Consider the following 20,966-nt stretch of genomic DNA (forward strand, 5'->3'; position numbering starts at 1 on the left):
AAGCCATTTTTTTAAAAAGGAAAATCAAGTTACATTAGGGAAAAAAAGGATTAGGCTAGAATACCTTCAACTAAGAGGTTCTAAAATTCTTTTGAGTCTTGAAGTGTTAAGGCTCATCTGTTCAGAGATCCATCATCATTTATTTCCAGAATGTAAACACACCTCATTCTGTCATTTGAAGATAACTGTACTGAGATTCTGAGATGTACTGGCACCAAGTAAGATGCAGTAATTCTAAATCACTTCTAAAATGTAATGTCCATAATCTGAGATGCCATGATTCCATCACTTTATCAATCTCCATTTTTTTTGCCTCCAAACACAATGGCTCCTATGCCGTCATCAGAATTTAAATCTCCTCCTGTTCTAGGGAGCCATTAAACACGATGTCTTAGAAGAGTTTTGAGTTTATGGGGATGTACTTCCACCATAAGAATGAACAGGGATGGAGGGAACAGGAGTGAAACACAAAAGTGTTCTGGGTGTCAACCCCACCATGATAAAGAAAACCATCCCCAGAGAGGACAACCAACAGCACAGAGCTCCAACACTACAGGGGACACCTCTACTGATTTCTATTTTCGTCTTTTTCCTTTTGAATATTTTTACATTTTAATTGTATTATTTATTTATTTTTAAATTAATAAGCTTTATTATTTTTTTTGAGCAATTTTAAGTTCAAGGAAAAATTGAGCGAAGTACAAAAGTTCCCATGTATCCCTTCTCCTCCCCTGTAAGATCTTGCATTAGTGTGGTATATTTGTTACAATTGATGAACCAATATTGAAACATTAACTAACGTCCATAGTTTACATTAGGGTTCACTCTTCATACAGTAAAGTTCTATGGGTGTTGGCAAATGTATAATGTCATAGATTTCAGTATCATACAGAAGAGTGTCACGGCCCTAAAATCCTCTGTGCTCTACCTATTTATTCATCCCTCCCTCCCTTCCTTCCCCCAAATCCCTGGCAACCGCTGAGCTTGTTCCTGTCTCTCTAGTTTTACCTTTTCCAGAATGTCATATAGTTGGAATCAGACAGTATGTACTCTTTTCAGACTGGCTTCTCTCACTTAGTGATTGTGTTTAAAGCTCCTCCATGTCTTCCAGAGGCTTGAGAGTTCATTTCTTTTAATTGCCGAATAATAACATTCCATTAAATGAACGTACCACAATTTGTTTATTCATCCATCTACTGAAGGACATCTTGACTGCTTCCATTATTTTTATTTTTTAATTTTTATTTTGGCATTTTATCTTTGTTTTTTAATTTTTTAAAAGTCACGTAAATGTTGGCAACGACCTAAACGCCCATCATTCGGGAGCTGGTTCGAAGTGGTCTGACTGCAAAGCAGAGCTCGCTGTAGCTCTTAAAAATGATCTGTAGTCTGCGTGTTGGTGAGGTCTGGAGCACCTGCAACTCTCAGACCAGCTGGTGGGACTGTAAGTCGGTACACTCACTTTAGAAGACTGTGTGACGTTATCTCCTAAACCTGAACACATTCACTCTCTATGACCCAGAAATCCCACTCCTGGGCATAGACCCAACAGAAAGAACTTCATACGTTCCCCCAAAAGATATGTATAAGAAAGTCCAAAGTAGCACTATGCATTTTATAGTCAAAAACTGGAAATAATCCAAATGTCTATCAACAATAGGATGGATCAAGGATGAACTATTCACTCAGTAGAACAGTAGACAGCCATATAAAAGAATGAACTACCAATCACACGACTACACCGATGAATCTCTCAATGATGAGCACAGAAGCTGGATACAAAAGAGACATCTTGCGTGATCCCATTTATATAAAAGTCCAGAACAGGCAAGACTAAGCTATGGTGTTAGAAGTCAGAATCCTGGTCATCTCTAGGGGTGGGAAGGTAACTGGGGAAAGACACGACAGAGCCTTCTGGGGGAGCTGGAAATATCCTCTATCTTGATCAGTGTGGGTGTTATAGGGAAGATATATACGTATGCGTGTGTGTGTGTGTGTATGTGTGTAAGTCAAGCTATACTATACACTTAAGATTAGTGCACTCTACAACACATATGTTACACCTCTACACAAACATTTTAAGTCTAACATTTAAGTCTAACGTTCTATAGTTACTGACTCAGAAGGACAGCCAGCAGCAAGGGGAAAAGTACAGACAAACAGGACTAATATGACCCGATTTATGCAAAGTCTTCTACATATACGCATTTCATCTACAGATGAATTCAGAATTCTACGAGCTGCCATTTGTGAGCACTTGCTGTGTGCCAAGTGCTTTCCTAAGTACTTCATTACACATTTTCATCCTCAGGAGCGTCTTTGAACCCAGGCCTTGTGGTACCCAGAGCCCATGCACTCATGTAAGTCCCCGAACCCTGACCACAGGCCATGAGACCCCACATGGTCTGGCTCCTGCCAGCCCCTCACACGTCACCTCATCCTCCTTCCTCAACCCAGCAGTCCAGCCTCCCACCTTTCTCTTCCCTGGAAACACTACTGCCCTCACACCACGGGGTTTGTACATTTGCCGTTCCCTCCACTAGAAAGGATTTTCCCCAGCTCCTGTTTGCTCAGGCAACTTCTCCTCATCTTTCAGCCCAAGCGTCGCCTCCTCCAGGAAGCCTTCCTGACCCCCAGCCTGTGCTGGGACCTCTCATTTGTACCCATGGTTCCCATGACCCTTCCCCATGGGCCTCATTCTTGTTTTACTTGTTTCTTAAGTTCTCTAAGAGTAAGGAAGTGTCTGTTTCATTCAGAGCCATGTCCCCTCTGACCACCACAGGGGCTGGCTTGGAGTAAACACTCAACAAATATGTGGTGAGGGAATGAATGAATGAACGAATGAATCCATCTGCCAGGGCAGATCAACTTAGACATCTGGAAGGCTGACATTAAATCCGTAATGGTGGTCTCACCACAGGGAGGTGGATTCCAGGAAAGTTACACGTAGTTTTGTACTTTTGGGGTTTATTTGGCTGGATAGTGTTCTGGTGGGCAGGTGTCATTTTTCCAGCTCCTCAGCACGTCCCCTGCCCAGGGGACCCCTGTCTGCCACCCTCCCCACCCCCTGCACACTCTCCCAGCTCTGCCTGCAGCCCCAGTGGGCCGTGTACTAATAAACGGAGGGAGAAGGTCACCCAGCTCGCAAGCACTGAGCTGTCCTTGACTCGGATGCAGATAAAATGTGCGGGGGGGGGGGGGGGGGGGGGGAGAGCCGCTTCACCAAGCGCTGAGCACGTGTGAGCTATTTCTGATTCCCACCCGGCCAGGCTGGGCACAGCGCATCTGCCGTGGGAGCCGAAACAAGCCTGGCGAGCAGTGGGTGAAACCACTGACCAGCCCCACCAAATGCTTACACCAGACCCAGCTGCTGCCCTGCTGAAAACTCTCCCACGGTTCTCCAGTGCCCAGGGCGGGGGGATGGGAGGGTGAGACCCTCAGCCTGGCACTCAGGGCTCATGAGTTCTGGTCCCTGCCCACCCACCTCCCTGCTTTCTACTGTCCCAAGTGTAGCCAGGTCCTTACTCAACTCCTGGCCTTTGCATATGCTGTTCCCTCTGCCAGGAGTGCCTGCTGTTCCCAGTGTTGGCTCGCTCCCACTTAACCTATAGGTTTCAGCGTGGACCACTCCATCCTCCAAAAAGCCTTCCCTGATCAGGCCCCAGCTCGGTGTCCCTCGTCCTAGGGCTCCCTGCTCTCCCCACAGGTATTTCGATTTTGTTTAGTGGCCTGTGATCCCTCTCCCAGACTGTGATGTGGCCACCGTGAGGTCCCTCATTAGTCATCTCCATGTCCCCTGCGTCCAGCAAGGGCGTGGCCCACAGCAGACACAAATCCACGTTTGATGACGGACCACGCAAGGCAGGAAAGGACGGATCTACTCAGAGGAAGTGGAGGCACGGGAGCAGAAGGAGAGCAAATGGTCGAGTCTGGCTGTGACTTAGAGGCCACAGGTCAGAGAGGACAGGGAGCTGCAGAGGAAGGCCCATCATCAGTCAGCAGAGGGCCAAGGCCCGTCTGCTCGCTGTGCCCTCGTCTGGCCAGCAGCCCTCAGCACTCCAAGGTGGCACAGACTCCAAGTATAGGTGGGGCTGCTCGCAGGCCCTGCCTCCCCCAAGAGCAGTGGATGTAGAATCTGTACAGAACAAAGCATTTTGTCTAAATATATCTGCTCCCTAGTGCAGGACATGCAGGGAGGGAGTCGGGGCATGGTGGGCCCGCAGTGCCTGGAGAACCTTTACCGGAGCACCTGCCAACAGGCCCACAGCTGCCTGTCCTGGCAGAGGGAGTCCGCCCTGGGGCCTAGCGCCAGGGGTGGGCTTGGGTGGGCCTCTCCAAGCAGGGTTATCACTGCCTGATCTCCCACCCAAAAGCTGCTGCCTTGAATGTGGGCCATGCACAAACCAGGCCAACAGAGGAGGGAGGGGAGACACAGAAGTGTCTGGGGGGGTGTCTGGGGGAGGGGAACACAGAAGTAGGCCTGGGGGAGGGGACACAGAAGTCGGGCCTGGGGGAGGAGAACACAGAGGTGGGCCTAGGGGAGGGTGACATAGAAGCATGCCTGGGGGACACAGAAGTAGTCCAGAGTCCAGACTCTCCCCACCACCTCATTGTAACAAAGGGAGGCAACTCCAACAGGGTCACACAGGGACCTGAGGGCAGTGAGGGGTGAAAGATTGGAGTGTCCTGGCTTCCAGGCACCCTAAGGGTTCCTAGAATTCTCTTCAGCTACTTGAGATTCTCCCAAGGATCCTTCAAAGTGGGACAGCAGGAAGAGCATTAGATTCAGAGTCAAGAGGCTTGCAATTCAGTCCCATCTTCACCACTGAGGGCCTCAGGCCAGTCATCTCTGGGCCTCGGTTTGCCCATCTGTAAAGTGGGGATAAGCATGTCTCCCTCTGTGTGTAAGTGCTCTGCATATAGGAGTGTTCATTTCTTGGCCCTCTCTCCCAGGCTGGTCACACGGGAGACCCAGGCCGACCTTCTGTGAGCTGATCTGGACTAGGACACAGGGAGGGAGCGCCAGAGGGCTCCCGTGTGTGCGCGGGGGGCTCATAAGAGAGCACAACAACAGTGGGTGCATTTTCTTGAGCACTCATTATGTGTCGGGCCCTGTCCTAGGTACTTTAATATACAGAACCTCACTGCACTCTCACATCAAACGCACAAGGCAGGCAGTGACACTGTTATCCCATGGGGGACACATGGAGAAACTGAGGTTCAAAGAGGTTTCTGTGACCTAGTCAATGCCACACAGCTGTTGAGCAGAGCCAGGAATCAAACTTGGACCAACCCTCAGCGTTGACTCCCTCCCTCCCGTAGGTGGACAAGCTTGCTGGTGGCCACCCCAGGGAGGGCCCTTCCTTGGGTCCTGGGGATGGAGGCAGTCACCACCCTCCCATTCAGTTTTGCTCTTTCAATTCAAAATGAAACCAGAAAAAAAATACAACCGGTTCATTAAAACAGCTGGACATACATACTCACTGCTATTAACACCTCATTTTAAAACAGGCACTAAGGCCCTACACAGCCAGAGCCTCCCTCTCTGCCCTCACCCACTCTCACCCAAGGCAGGATGGTGCAGTAATTAAAAAGCCTGGGCCTGGAGGATGGCCAGTCTGGTCTCAAACCCCAGCTCCACCAGCTCCACCAGGCTGGGTGACCTTAGGAGTGTCACTCTCCCTCTCCATGCCTTGTTTCCGCACCTATGAGGGGACAGTGATTCCCTCCTACCCAGAGTCACTGGGCATGCTGGAGAGACAGCTGAGGTCAAGTTCTGGCTCAGGCCTCACTGGACGCAGCTGGCATCACTCCCGATTAACCTACTGATGAGTCTGAACCAGATTCCTTTAAAGTGGCTCCTGGAGATAGACTCTGTGTGTGTGTGTGTGTGTGTGTGTGTGTGTGTGTGTGTAAGTGATAATAAATGTCTACTACTGTTTTAACCCACAAAGTTGAGGGATAATTTGTTACGCAGCAATAGATAGCTAACACAAAAGGTGAGCCTTGAGATGGGGAAGAAGAGCTCGAAGGAGCGACCAGGAGCTGGTTCCAGATGATGCAATTCACCACGCTCCCGGGCTGGGCATACAGGGGCTGCTTCCTCCAGTGGCCCCCGATCTGTCCCAAGGTCATCCCTCCCATCGTCAGCCTTCCCTGGACGGCTACCCATTATGAGCATTTCTAGACATAAGAATGGACCTGAAACAACTCATCCAGCCCACAGAGCCTACTGTGTGTCAGCACAGAGCTAAAGGCTTTCACATATCACTTTTCATTAAATTCTCACAATAGCCCTTCAGAGTGAATATTATTATCCCCAGTGCCTAGGATAATGTCTGGCACACAGTAGGTATTTGTATTAGTCAGTGCGGACTAGAATGTGGTAATAAATAGACCCCAAAATTTTAGGAGCTTAAAGAATGAGAACTATTACACCTGAAACAAATATAAAATAATATTGAATGTCAACTATAATTGAAAAAAAAAGAGAAACGTATTACTTTGAAACAGTTAGGCCTCTCCTTAGGTTAGCAAAAAAAACACACAACAAATCAGCCCTGGTGGGTCTGCAAGGTCTAAGAGGGCCACCAACTAGGCAACTTCCCACTTGCTCAGTTTCTGGGCACCCCAACAGCACCCCAATGGCACCCCGGTTGTGCTCACACAGCCACAGCACCCTTCCTGGGGCTCGGGGAGGAAAAAAGTGAGGAGTCACAATGGGACACATGCCTGGCTCTTGTCTGAGACACCTGCCATCTGACCTGGGCCTTCTGTGGGAAAGGAGCAGGAGGGGCACAGGCTGAACTCTGGCTACCAGGCTCAGCCGACACTCATGAGCTGTGTACCCACTGTGTGCCAGGCCCCAGGGTGGGAACTGCCGGGGGTGCCAAGAGGCACCAGCCTGGCCCGTGGCTGGAGAGGCCTCTGCCTGGGGGGAGGCAGACACTGAGTGGCCCTCACTGTCCACAGGCCTGTGGAGTCCGGGTGAGGTGATTATGTGGGACGAGAGGGCAGGTGTCCCAGACGGGAGGGGACAGAGCTCCGCGGTAAATAACAAATAGGAGTTACCCAGCAAAGACTTTGAGGAAGGTTTTCTAGGCAGAGGGAACCGTAAACGCAGAGGCTGGAGACCAAGGGCATGGTGTGCTCTGGGAGTCCCGAGTCCTTTAGCTGAGCTGCCTGTGAGAGCATGACAGGGGCAGGAAGGGGCTGTAGGAAGGCACACAGGGCAGGTGACAGAGGTCTCAACTGCTCCGAGCTCTGGGCCAGGACAAGGTGAAAGGGGCCAGTGTGGTTTCTGGATCCATCACTTTGCCTGCTTGTGGAAGGTGTATGAGCAGGGGCTGGGGGCTGGGACAGTCATTCTGGTCAGAGGCCATGAAAAGTGGAGCCAAAAGACCCCTGAGAAGGGGAGGTGGGGTGAAGAAGAAGCCCAAATTCTGCTTTGTAGCCAAGGCCCCAAGACCCACCCCAAGGGCTTCAGGCACAAGGCTACCTCGCCACCAGCCTACAAGAATGGCCTTGTCATTTATCAAACTCAGCCTGGCAACTGGTTCCTGGAAGTTTCAGGGCTGCTGGCTGTGGGCCCCCCTGCCCACCACCACCCCACTCCAGGCTGCCCACTGCCTTTGCCCCTGCCCTGTCCAGCATCAGCAGAGGGTGGTGACACACTGGGTCAGCAGAGGTCAGTTGGCTCAGCAGGCAGCCAGCCAACCCTCCATGCCAGTGCCGGGAAGGCCTGGGGCGTGGCTGGCCAGGAGAGCACTGTGGGTCAGCTCTGCTCCGGGACCCTCTGAGGCTCCTCAGTTTCTTTCCACAGGAAGCACCCAGGCAGGGGGAGGCTGAGAGGCTGGGGAGACCTTGCTGCAGGACCCGAGGCAAGTTGCTCAAATGTCCTGAGTTGGACCCAGTGGTGGCCAAGGGCTCTGCAGCTACAGCCAGGGCAGCCCCTCCAGGAACCCTTCAGGGATCATATCCACACCAGGTCAAGTTCCCAGCCCCACCCAGGCAGGCTGCTTCACCTCTGTGAGCCTCATACATCAGCAGTTCACCCTGTAGCCCAACGGGCCCAGGTTCCTCCTCACGCCCAGCTCCTCCTCTCTCGGTTCAGACCCTCACACTCTCCAAGCCCCCCAAACCTCCCACCACGGGGCCTCTGCACCGGCTGTTCCACGCAGGTAACTCCTTCTCACTTTCAGTCAGCTCCAGGCTCCCCTCCTTGGGGCAGCCCTCCCTACCCCCGAGGCTGGTCAGGTGTCCCGTATTTCTCAGTGATAGCAGCACCTGTCACTGATGTACGTTTACATTCACCTGCGAGGTTACCGTGTTTCCCCGAAAACAAGACCTAGCCGGACCATCTGCTCTAATGAATCTTTTGAAGCAAAAATTAATATAACACCCAGTCTTATTTTATTCTACTATAAGACCCAGTCTATAATATAATATAATATAATATAATATAATATAATATAATACAATATAAGACCGGGTCTTATATTAATTTTTGCTCCAAAAGATGCATTACAGCAGATTGTCCAGCTAGGTCTTAATTTTGGGGAAACACAGTACCTCATGACTGCTGACCTCCCAAGAGGATCGTGTGCTCCACCGGGCAAAGGCTGGGAGCTGGGTTCACTGATACTGTGTTTCCCCGAAAATAAAACCTAACCGGAAAATAAGCGCTAGCATGATTTTTCAGGAGGACATCCCCTGAACATAAGCACTAATGCGTCTTTTGGAGCAAACCTTAATATAAGAGGTCTCATTTTTGGGGAAACACGGTACATGCCCAGCACTTTCTCTGGGCACACAGCAGGCACGCAATGTGTGCTTGTTGAATGAATACTACTTAGAAAAAGAAAGAGAGGGAGGGAAGGTAAGTCCAGAGGGTGATGATAATATCTATTTCCTAGTGTTGAGAGGATCTGACAATATATTAATACAAAAGGCCTGCCCTCAGCAGGGGCAATCACACACACACACACACACACACACACACACACACACACACCACACATGTGCACAGATGGACGTGGGAAAGGCCCAAGGGCGGCCCCACTTCCCTGTCCATGCTATACTCGCCCGGGTGAACCAGATGCACGAGGGTGAGATGCACAGACAGGCCGAGGGCCTGCCTTCGTGGCTAGCCAAGGCCCACAGGGTGCCCAGAGCCAACCAGCCTCTGTCCTGCCCACATTGTCCCTGGAAGGCTTCGCACACACCCCGCCCTCCAGGAATCTCTCACACCCAAAGGTGGCAGGTCCCCTGGCGGAGAGGCAGAGATGCTGACACCTCCAGCCTGCCTTCACACCTCAGCCTCAAGGATGGGAGGTGGAGGTTGGTGAGGAGGCTCAGAAAATTCTCAGCAGTGCCTAGTGAGAGCCCAGAAATGGGCAGGGGCAGCCCCAACCCCTCCCCCCACACTTACCACACAGATGGGAAAACTGAGACCCAGAGAGGGCACGGGAGGCTCACAGTCCCCCAGCTGGCGTCTTGCCTGGGGCCTGCTTTCCCACCTGGATGCCTGAGTCACACTGACCTGGGTTCAAATCCTCACTCTAGCACCCTGCCTCAGTTTCCTCAGATGTAAGATGGGGAACACAGCACCTCGCTCCCTCCACTGTGGGATGCACACATGGAGAACATAGGTGGATGAGGGCCCTGTGACTTTGGAGTACAGTCCTGTCCCTCCAAATCGCAGGTCGAGTCCACTCGGGAGCTCTTCCCAAGTCACAGGTGACGGACTCCCGCAGAGCCATTACTGCAAAGCTGCCCATTCAGACTCAGAATCCCAAAGCCCACCCCTCATAGTACACACTGCCCAGAAGAGGCAGGCAACCATGCCAGGGTCACACAGCAAGGCCCCAGCACATGAAGACTTTAACTTGAGCCTCCAGCCCCGAGTCTCCCACCCCCCCAAGTGGATCTGGCAGAGCTAAGGAGATGCCAGGGCTTAGCAGCAGCCGGGGGAGGGAGGCAGGCAGGCAGCTGGGGGTGGTGGGAAGAACCTTTCTTTCCCGTCTTTAGCAAACCCCATCCCTGTTTCCAAGCTGCGCTCAAGAGCCCTCGCTTGCTGCGTCACCGTCACCGCACGCAGTCAGCCCGCAGTGGGTGGAAGGAAAGGCTCCCTCCTTTTGGCAGGGACTGGGGGGGACAGGGAAAGAGGTGAGGACAGTGAGGGCTCCCTGACGCCTCCCAGAAGGAAGTCCAGCTCCATTCACCCCTGGGGTCAGAGAGGGCTGAGCTGGGAGAGCTCTGGAGACTACACCCCAGCACCCCATGGAATAGAGGCCCTGAGGCCCAGAGAGGCGCTGGGACTCTATCGGGGCACAGCAGCAAACCAGCTCCCCACGCTTACTCCAGTCCTCTTCTCCTGGCTGCTACAAAGCAAAAGCCTCCTGGACACACCTCTGTCATCACAGGCCCATCTGTCACTGCAGACAGAAAAATACCTGGACCCAGAGGCCAAGTTCTTATTCCCCAGCACTGGCACCAGGGGGCACAGAGATACCCCTCTCACCCACGCCCACCCCACCCCACCCCCACACAATCACAAGCACCTGGTCAAGCTCCTGCTGTGGGCACAGTGCTAGGTACACAGCAAGTGCTCAATAAACAGTCTTGTGCTCCATTTATACTCCAGGATGCCCGCCCCATTTCTATTATCAAAGACAAAACCCACCCAGATCATGTGTTTTCTAACAACGACCCCTCATACACCAAATGTCATTTTAGCCATTTTTGAAGCAAACTCTCGGAGGTGGATTGCCTGCACAGGCCTTCTTACACTGAGGGAAGGAAGACAACCTCACGTGTGTCTGCACCCCTGTGACTGAGCCCTGGGGGCTGCTGTGTGTGTGTGTGTGGGGGGGTGTCTGCGCCTTCATTGAATGGTCCCAGGAATGAAGCATTTTGTTCTCCCTCTGTTCTGCAGGCGTGGTCACTTCTCAGCACCCATGTCACCTCCTAGCCGCCCCCCTGGCCCCCAGGAAGCCTGAGAGATGGGCTGCCTACCTGAACTGTGTGTGTGTGGAGAGTAAAGGATCTGGGAGAGGCCAGGGCTCCCCTCTTATTAAAACCCATGTATTCCACCAGAGCTTCTGGCGAGACCTCAGACATGAGGCACCAACAAGTGGGCACTGACATCCGGGGCACTCTTGAGGCCATTCTCTCACATCAGGCCGACCTCTGCCTCCAATGTGTGTCCAGGCTCCCCAAGCCAGGATCTGGCTTTGCTACATTTGATTCTCACGGGCCTGACGCCCAACCTCCACCCCACCCATCACTGCTGTTGAACGAATGGGAACTTCGGAATCTCCAGAACACGGGGCTAAGACCAGACTCTAAGCGCTAACCGACTTGGATTCCTACCCTGGCGCGACCACTTCACCATCTGTGGGGGCACTGGACAACTTACCATAGCTCTCTGTGCCCCCCGTTTCCTCATCTGTAAAATGGGGACAATAATAATAGGGTGGGAGAGGACTAGAGGACAGGCCGGATTTAAGGTGCTTAGATCTGGTGCTCACTGAACAGAGGGCCCAGCGCTCTGCTGGCTCCTGGGATGGTCAGTGATGCTTCGCTGAATGAATGGATGTTAGCCAAGCATACTGTTGTTGTTATCACCATCGACATCAGCAGGGATCCCCAAGCCTGGTTTTGCAACCAGCCCTGGTGAAGGGTGTAGCAAAATTCTCCAAACAAAATTTGCTTCCATTCATTTTGGGTTTTTGAAAAGGCCACGTCAGACAGCTCGAGGAGGCGGCGTTGCAAAACCCAGCAGAGAGGGATCCGGGACCCCACTCCTCAGCTCAGGAAGTGATGTGCGATCAGTGAACAGAGGGCCCTACACAGTGGCACCCTCAGGGCCCAGTGGCAGAGGGCTCTGGGCTATGGGTTCACACACACCGCCCTTTCTGAGTGATCTTGGACAGATATCCAACTGCTTTGAGCCTCAGTTTTCTCATCTGTCAAATGGAGAAAATACCTCTTTTCATTCCTACCCCTGGGGATGGATGGAAAATGAGGGGATTAAATGTGTTAAGCAAACTGTAGAGTGCTGCACACTCTACAGGCTTCGGTCCTGGCCTAGGGTCAGGAGACACTGTGGAGGGGGGTGTAGCAAAACAGGCACATACACACACCTCCCCCACCACCACCATAAGACACAACAAAAGAAAGTCTCGTCACGTCCCATGAGTTCTAAAGGGCCTTCCACAGAATCTGACGAAGCAGGGGGTGGGCTTGTCTTCAGTCTGACACGGGAAGACTTTCCTCAGTGATAGCCTTTCCCAAAAAGGGTGCAGTGAGAGTTTGCATAACAGGGCGCTCCCACCCAATGAAGCCAGCCCCTGAACTCCCTTAATTTCCAGGGTCATCTGTTAGAATGTCTGAGCCTCCTCAGAACCCTGTTGACCCCACCCTGGGTGCCAACACATACTGCCCTCCAAAGCCACTAAGGCAAAGCAAGCCCTGGGTGCCCCTCACATGCCCAAAGAAGAGGCAGGGGCTTTGAGGCCTCCCTTCCTGGACTGTCAGGTTCACAGACTCACTGTGCGAATGCAGGAGGTCCCTTTGAGATCCAAGCCTTCATTTTATCAAGGGAACCCAGACAGGGGACACATCTCATCCAGGCCACACCGCAAAGGGCTCCTAGCACAGACTGGACACCCACCATGAGAGCACACTGCCCACCTCCCTGACCAGCCTCCCTGTGGCCCACTCAGGAGGACCACCTCCTCCCGTATGGACACAAGACCCACCATCCCTAAGCCTGCCCAGCACTTGGCTGCCTCCCTGCCTTTATCCATGCCATCCTCTCAGCCAGCAGTGCCCTTCCCCGCTGTTCTCCATCCACCCAAATCCCTCTAATCCTCCAAAATCCATTCCAGATCTCATGCCCGTCCTCCAGGAACTTCCTACAGATCCAAACTAGTGGCCCCTTCCCAGGACTAGGACAGCTCCAGCCTCCATCACCGGGAGGGGCCTGAAAGGATGACCACCATTTATAGAGCAGGGCCCCATGGTTTTGACTCTGTCCCCAGGCCTGCCACACGGCTGGGCACTTAGTGGCACTCAGGAAGCACTGGTGGCCCAAAGAAGGAATAGAAGACCAAGAAACGGAGGAGTGAACAGCTGGTAACCTAGTGAATGAAAGAAGGGATGAAAAAGTAAGCAGGCGATGATGTGAGCAAATGAACTGATGCGGGAATAAATTCCTAACCAGTCGGCACAGTAAACACACCCCAAAGACGCAGGGTCCTGCCCACATGTAGCCCTTCACCCTATTTCTTCTAAAGCCTTTGGGGTCCCATAGACACACTGGGATTTTAGAGGCCATGAGCCTATAACTCCAACAGAGCCCAGACAAATGCCTCTGGGTTTACAGACCCAGTTGGAGGCCAGGAACTCACAGGGACGGTTGCATTGGCAACCTTCATGCCCTACAACCCAGCCCTCAACTCAGAACGGCCCAGACCATGCCCACGCATTCATCTGGCCAAGAAAAAAAAAATGGACTGAGGACCCAGGATGAGCCAACACCTGTCTTCCGCAGCATGGTAACGAAATGAAGAGGCAGACATGACCCTGCCCCTCCCCACACCAACCACACAAAGAAGCGTCCAATGATAAGGAGCAGTGACTAGGTAATGAAGGCAGAGGCCCACAGGGCTGTGAAGGTGGTGACGGGGGCACAACCTGGCCTGGGCATCAAGAAAGGCTTTCTTCTAGAAGTGCTGCCTAGGGTGAGATCTGGACAATAAGCAGGAGTTAAGTAGGCAAAGGTGGGAAGTTCAGGCAGAGGCACCAGCACGTGCAAAGACCCTGAGTGTGGACGGAACACGGCCTGTTCCAGCAACTGAATGCAGATCAGAGGACTGGAGCCAAAGACGAGGAAAGGGGTACAAGATGTGGCTAGACAGTTAGCTAGGCAGGGCGAGAAGGCTGGGCCTCCTCCTGGGAGCTGTGGGCATTTATTGAGTACTCACTGTGTGCTTCAAAAAAAAAAAAAACCTGCATTCAGAATTTCATCAATTCACATTTAGAATGTTTAAGAGGAAGGGAAGTGTTTCAATGCACTGTAATCATAATGCTATTTTTAATGCTTTTTTGAATGAATGAATGAATGAATGAATCTATCAATCAATCATAGATGTAGGAAAGGGTAGAGACCACCTTGCCTCCTGTCACATAGAGTGCCCAGCACAATTCCTCAGAGCGTTCTCATCGTGTAGAGATGCTGGCATTTATAAAGCCAGTGGCCCATACACCACACAAGAACCTAATGAGATGCCAGTGGGTACTCCTGGTACATCCAAGACGTCACTGCGTCTTCCGAAAGCTCCAAAGTACACAATCTACCTTAGTTCCTAAGTGCTGCACGGGCTCTCTTCAAAAACACCAACTCAGTTGCCTAGGGCACAGCACTCAAACGTGCAGCTCCATCTCAAGGCTGGCAGCAGCTGGATGCTACCCTGGATCGCACATAATTCAGCCACCAGGCTCGCTCTACCCGACACTTTCTCTCCAGTCAAGCCCTATACTGTCCCCATTGCAAAGCACAGACTGCCTCCCAGCACAAACAGGCTCCTTGAGGGTGGGGACCCCATCAGGTTATCACATGTCCCCAGCACTCAGCAAAGGCCTAGCATGGCCTCAGATGGATGAACGAGGGGAGGGTACCATGGACACCACACACAGGCACTCTCAAAGTTATGCTGTCTCGCTCTAGGACAACCCAGAAGCCCTGGCATACCCCTGCCACAGTGCAGGCACACCGCGCGCACACGGGCCTGCCCCTTGTGCACAGCCAGTGTCTCCAAGAGCTGCTGAGAACACACTCAATGTCTGCTGATAACTGGCTGTCAGCAGCCGGCTCTGGGCCTGGCAGTGGCTCCCAACACTCCAGCCACCAATAAGCCACCCAGCTCTGCAGCCCCACCCAGCTCTGCTGCTCACAGGAGTGTGGCTCAGGCCCCTCAGGGCACCCTGGGATCAGGCAGCCCATGGTCCTCTCTGTGGGACAGAAACTGTGCTCCTCCAACAGCCACTCTCTGAGATGGTCTTGTACAACCTCACTCCACCACCACCTCAAGTCTGGCAGACACAGCCCCCTCCCATGGTGAAGGCGCAGAGGCAGAGAGAGCCAGGACCTCCGGAACTGGGCTGGGAGGAGCAGTGTAGCCTCAGTCCCCGGCCCCAGTCTAGCCGCCCTTGGGGCTGGGGACTGCAGCCCCCTCTCCCTCTGTCATTTCCACTTCCAGGCAGGTGGGGGTGCAGGAACCCTTCCCCCATGAATGCTGCCCTCCAAGACTGAGGATTCCATCCTCAGAGCACCTTCTTTACCCCTCACCCTCACCCCTACAACTGGCCTTGGCCAACCCATAACCCCTTCCCCATTTCATTTTTTCCCACAATATCAACAGTCTCTGGCAGCCCTTCTGCAACACTGGCAATGGGAAGGAAGAAGGGGAGAAGGGTGAGGGATGAAGGCAGAGAGGAATGGAAGGATGGAGGGGAATCGGAGGAGGTAGGTTCCGTAGAAAGAGGCCAGGGGCCATCACATGTCCAGATAGCACATGTCCCTCCCAGAAGGCCCGGCACATCTGGACCCAGCTGGCTTCGCTGGCCACCTGGTCCACCTGCCACCCGCTCTGAACACGAACCCCTTTCACCGTGGGGCGCCGCACGTGGGGGCCTCCCGTAGCCATGTGAGAACCCCCCCCCCAGCCCAGGTGCCGGGTCAGCCCGGCCCCTCCTGGGCACGCAAACAGAGAGGGGGAACTATGCAGCATTGGAGGGTGGGGTTACCCTCGCTCCCTCCCAAGATGCCAGGACCAGGGGAAAGAGCTCCGGAAGGGGGGAGCCGGCTGGGCATGCTCCCCGGGCTACTGAGGCGGGATGGGGGAATGCCCCGGCTGGCTGGCAGAGCCCTCCCTCTTCTTAGCGCCAGGCTGGCGGGTAGTAGAGGGGTCTGCCTGACCCCATGGCTGCCCTGTAGATGGAGGGTCGGACATGAAGAGGGGCTCCCAGCTTTGGCAGCCCCTTGACATGGGGGAGTCTGCGGGAATAAGAGCTGAAATGGGGGTCTGGCCCTGGATAGGGGTTCCGGGCCCCAGCGCTACTGCCTCCAGGTTTGAGGTTCCAATGAGACCTAGATTGGGGATCCAACCAAGAGAAGGGGGCTTCCCAGCCGCAGAGCCGCCCCTCGGATTAGGGGCTCAGAAGACAGAACTGGCAGGGGGAGGGGGCTTTTCTGCGCCAGCACCGCCCCTCGGTTTAGGGAGGTCTGTCCCAGAGGAGACCCAGATTTGGGGATGCTGCGGAGGGACGGGGCGTACCAGCCCCGGAAAGGGGATCCGGGCCACGGCGCGCGCGCCACCCCCGCGCCCTCACCTGCGCCCGGCGCCTCCGGCCCACTCGTCCACTGTGCTGCACCGCTGCCGCTCGGGTTCCTTAGCGGGTCCGTTCGCAGTTCCGCCCGCTTAGGCCCTGGCCCCAGCCTCGGCCCGCGGGTGCCCCATGCCTCTCTTCTGGCCGGCACGGCGCCCCAGATGCGGCTGCGGGAGGAGGAGCCGCGCGGCCCGGCTCCCCAAGAGCAAGAGCGGCGGGGAGGGGGCGGGGGGCGGGGAGATGCGCGCGGGGGAGGGGGCCGCGCGGCTGCGCTCAAAACCAGGCGCGGATCCGGCCACTGGCCTGGGGTGGGGGGCGCCGTACCCAGCGCCCACCCACATCCACACCCCCGCAACCCGGGGGAGGGGGAGTGTCTCCGTAGCCAGCTACGCTTGGTCGCGAGCCGGAAGGGCGCTTAGAGATCCGCGGTTGGACGCCCAGAGAGTGTGGGCTACTGGCACAAGGTCACACAGCACAGGCTGCGGTAGCGTAGAAACCTGGAACCCCAGACTACAGAGCTGGTCAGCAGGAACCTTTGTTGATGATGGCCGGCCAGTGGAGAAAGAAAACTGAGTCCCACACCAGACAAAACAGGCCCAGGTCACACGAGCGTCAGGAGGCCCCTGGGATTTGAACTTGGGGGTTCCTGCATCTGGAAATGTATGCCCCCTCCTGATGACCAGTTTTCTGCAGAACCCTCTTCCAGGTGTTTTCTCGCCTATGGCAGCACGGGTTAAAAACAACCCCTAGAGTTGGATAGACCTGGGCTGAGCGCCCATCCTATCTTTCCTGGGGCTAGGTGCTCATAGACTAGACAGTGCTGCTTCTGAGCCCTAGTTTGCCCACCTGTAAAATGGGACAACAGCAATATAATACTATCCCCAACTTGGGTTGAGGACCCAAAGAGATAAGGAATGTCAGCTCCTTGTTGGTGCCTGGCGTTATAGGTAGCAAATGAATTTGCTCACCCTCCTGGCTCCCACATACAGCCGTCCCCTAAGAATGCTAGTTGAATGCAAAGTCAGAACAGTGTTAAAGGGTAGCATTTATGGCTTCTCACAGACCTTTTCCCAGGCCTCTCCTACCATCCGTTCACCCTGCCCGCATTCCCCATCCCAGAAACGTTTGTTCCAGTGCTTCTCTGCCTTTCCCTGTGCCTGCGCTGCCCTCCCCTCTTCTCTACCAGACAACTCCTATTCATTCATCGAGGCCCAGAGCAATCTGTCGCATAGCCCAGCAGCTCACATTCCCTAAGTGTCCGCCCATGCTTCCCTTCTCCATTCCCAGTGTGTGCTCTAGGTTTGTCTCTGTCTTTGGGGGCCTTGACACCTGTGGTGAGAGAATGTCACTCAAAGGAGATGATCTATCAGGACCAACACTGCCTAAGAGAGTTCCCTGGAGGAGATGGGGCTTCAGCCGGACCTGGAAGGAGAGGTGGGTTTGGAGCTCTGTGGGGGAGGAAGGAGAGTATATGGCAGGCAAAGAAGGGGTTGTATGTTTGGGCAGGGTGTCAGGAGGGAGGAGAACAGACTTCCTGGAGCAGTTGAGAAGACCTTATCATCCGAGCTGGGAGGCAGTGAGAGCCAGGGGCTGGACAGCAACCTGGTGATATAAGGTCAGGTCGAAATGAGCAGGCTTTGCCCTTGAGAACACCTCGCACAAGGGTCCCGGGAGAATTATACAAAGATGTTTATAGCAGCATCATTGGTCATAGTGAAAAACTGAACACAGCCTAACTGTCCATCATCCAGAGACTAGATAAATAGTGATGAATTCAGACAATGGAAAGCTCTCCACGCAGCAATCCTCAAAATAGCTGAATTCAAGCCACGCACATCCATGAGGATAAACCTCAAAAACACACTGTTGATTCAGTTTGTGAAAATTCAGAGTTGTACACTTATGATCTGTGTATTCTTTGTATGAATTTTATACTTCAATACAATTTTTTAAAATAAAAAATATACATTGATGGATAAAAAACCAAGTTGCACATGGAAAACACAGTTTGATGCCACATATATGAAGTTTGAAAATATGGAGCACAATACTACATATTGTTTAGGGACATATACATATGTAATACAAGTGTAAAAACATGCATGAGTGTGATAAATAGCAAATTCAAGAAAGAAGTAACCCTTAGGAAGAGAGGAAAGGGAATGTAAAAGGGGCTTCAAATATACTTGAAATGGTTTATTTCTTAAGCTAGATGGTGGGTACATGGGTGTTTGTTACGTTGATCTCTCGACTTAAGACATTTTTGTGAACATGAAATATCCAATAATGTAATAATACTGTTTTTTTTAAAAGTCAGGGGGTGCCTGGAAAGGCAGTGAGGAGCCATTGCTGGTTCTTGAGCAGGGTTGTGATATGGTCAGAGATTGAAGGGGCAAGACTAGACAAGAAAGGTCAGGGAGGCTGGTGTGACAGTCCAGATAAGAAGTTTGAAGGCCTGAGCAAGTGGGGACCGAGACAGAGTTATGAGAGAGAGGGGAAAGATGGGAGAGGTTTAGAGGAGTAAACAACCAGCATGCTTAGGCAAGGAACACAGTTTAAATGCTGACAGGGCCTGGGCAGGTCATTGTAAGCAGGGCGTGAGCATGGAGTCATGGGGACCATGACACATGGTCTGGCATGGGCAGCCCCTACTCAGCGCCAGCTGATTGTTGCCATGTAGGAAAGGAGGCCCAATGGGAGCACATCTTCTCATATTTTTTCAAGAGAAATAAGCAATTCAAAATTTTTTAAATGCAAAATCTCCTGAATTTTAAATGATGGCAACTAAATAGAAAAAAAAAATTTTTTTTATTCTGTCGGGGCCAAGTTGTACAGATTTGCAATCTTTTCAGTGAGGACGAGGCTCTAAGAGACGCAATGAAGGGACAGTAACACCAGATTTTCCTGCCTGTGAGGCTGAAGAGTCTCACAAACAGAGCAGAAGTCAGGGAGTGCTTCCTGGAAGAACTGCCACTTGGCAGTGAAGGGGGAAGCTATTTCAGGCTGAGAAAACAGCAAATGCAAAGGCAGGAGTTGAGTTAAGTGAGCCCAAGAGAGAGATGCAAAAACCAGTAGGACTTTTCACAGAAGGGAAACTGATGTCCAGGAAATGTATGAGGGGATGCCTGACCTCATCGGTCATCAGGGAAATGCAAATCAAGACCATGATGCCGTGCTAATTCACACCCTTTCAATTGGAAAAAACAAGAAAGTCTGACAATACCCAGTGTCAGGGAAGATGGCGGTCCCTGCAGCTCTTCCCTACTGCTAAGGGGAGGGTGCACCAGGGTACACAGTGAGCCAGCAAATCCTCTCCCAGATCCATGTGCTCAGGAGACACCTGTGCACGCGTACCCTCGGCCAGTGCCTCTCAAACTTTAGCCTGGGTAGGAATCCCCCAAGGATCTTGTTAAACGGCAGATTCTGATTCAGCGGATCTAGGGAAGAGCCCAAGATTCTGCATTTCTAACAAGTTTCCAGATGATGCCGAGGCTGTGGGTCCCTGGACCACATTTTGCAGAACGTTAGGAGCAATGCAGAAGAACATCCAGAGCAGCAGTGTTTGTCAAGGCAGAAAACCTGAACACAATCCAATTATCTATTGACAGGAGAATGAACAAATAAATCGTGGAATAGTCACACGGCCCTCAAAACAAAGGAACTGCAATGACACACACAACATGGACAGACTCTCACCAACATAGCATGGAGTTAAAAAAAGACAAGACTATACACAGTATACCTTTTAAAATAAAATTAATAAATGAGTAAAAACAAACAAGAAATTGTTTAGGCACTCATACATGTAAGAGAACAAAAAACAAAGACATTAGGGAAGGATAAACTCAGAGTGCAGAATATTAGTGACCTGTGGGGTGGAGCGCAGAGGTGGATGTCAGATTTTGGTTCTGTTCTAGTTCTTGGGGTGGGCAGTGGTTACAGGTGTACATGTTATGTTATGTTATGTTTATACTATATTGTATTATATCACATACATAAGATCATGCATGGACTAATGCTGAGATCATGTCATGAACCAAGAAAACTTGAAATTCAGTTGTGTGTACCTGGGGTCCATATTTTAATGGGGAGAGAGACTCACAGAGACTCAAAGAGAGCTGGTGAGGCTGAGAGAGGATGAGAGAGTTGAGTATAGGGTGTTCAACACAAGCACAGCATGGAGTGCTCAGGGCGCTGAGGGGAGAAGTTGGGGGACGAGGGGCTGATTGCCCCACCCGGCCCATTGTAGCATCCTGGGTGGCAGATTCTCAGCCACCTCCTGCCATCAGCCCACTAGCTCAGACTGTGCAGGGACCAGAGATACGGGCTTCAGGAAGGACCCTGGAAGAGGACAGGATGACTCAAACCAAGTGGAGAGAGTCCACTTGGCAGCAGGTAGCCTCCAGCAGCCCTGGGTAATAAATGACCAGCTCTGAGAATGACCAGATCCAGGGAGTGACCACATGGAGCTAATGATGAGACTTGGCTTATAACCAAACCAGACAATGTCCAGATCTGTCAAGACTGGAACAGGGGATGCCTGGCCCCAAATCAGGTCAGGCTGGGCCAGC

General features: G+C 52.5%; 1 protein-coding gene across 8 annotated transcripts in view; it reads right to left on the bottom strand.

Annotated features, from left to right (window-relative positions):
• The window catches only part of DLGAP4 (DLG associated protein 4), a 191,116-nt gene extending 174,528 nt beyond the window's left edge, over nucleotides 1–16,588 (bottom strand). For 3 of the 8 annotated variants that reach the window (XM_033094265.1, XM_033094264.1, XM_033094266.1), the window contains exon 1: nucleotides 16,399–16,588. The gene's annotated coding sequence lies outside the window, so the exon portion shown is untranslated. The remainder of the gene's footprint in view (nucleotides 1–16,398) is intronic. The other 5 variants (XM_033094260.1, XM_033094263.1, XM_033094259.1 and 2 more) reach the window with 2 other exon arrangements.
• Between the last annotated feature and the right edge of the window lie 4,378 nt (nucleotides 16,589–20,966).

The sequence above is a fragment of the Rhinolophus ferrumequinum genome, chromosome 23 (assembly GCF_004115265.2).
Source record: "Rhinolophus ferrumequinum isolate MPI-CBG mRhiFer1 chromosome 23, mRhiFer1_v1.p, whole genome shotgun sequence".
In the NCBI taxonomy this organism is placed as follows: domain Eukaryota; kingdom Metazoa; phylum Chordata; class Mammalia; order Chiroptera; family Rhinolophidae; genus Rhinolophus; species Rhinolophus ferrumequinum.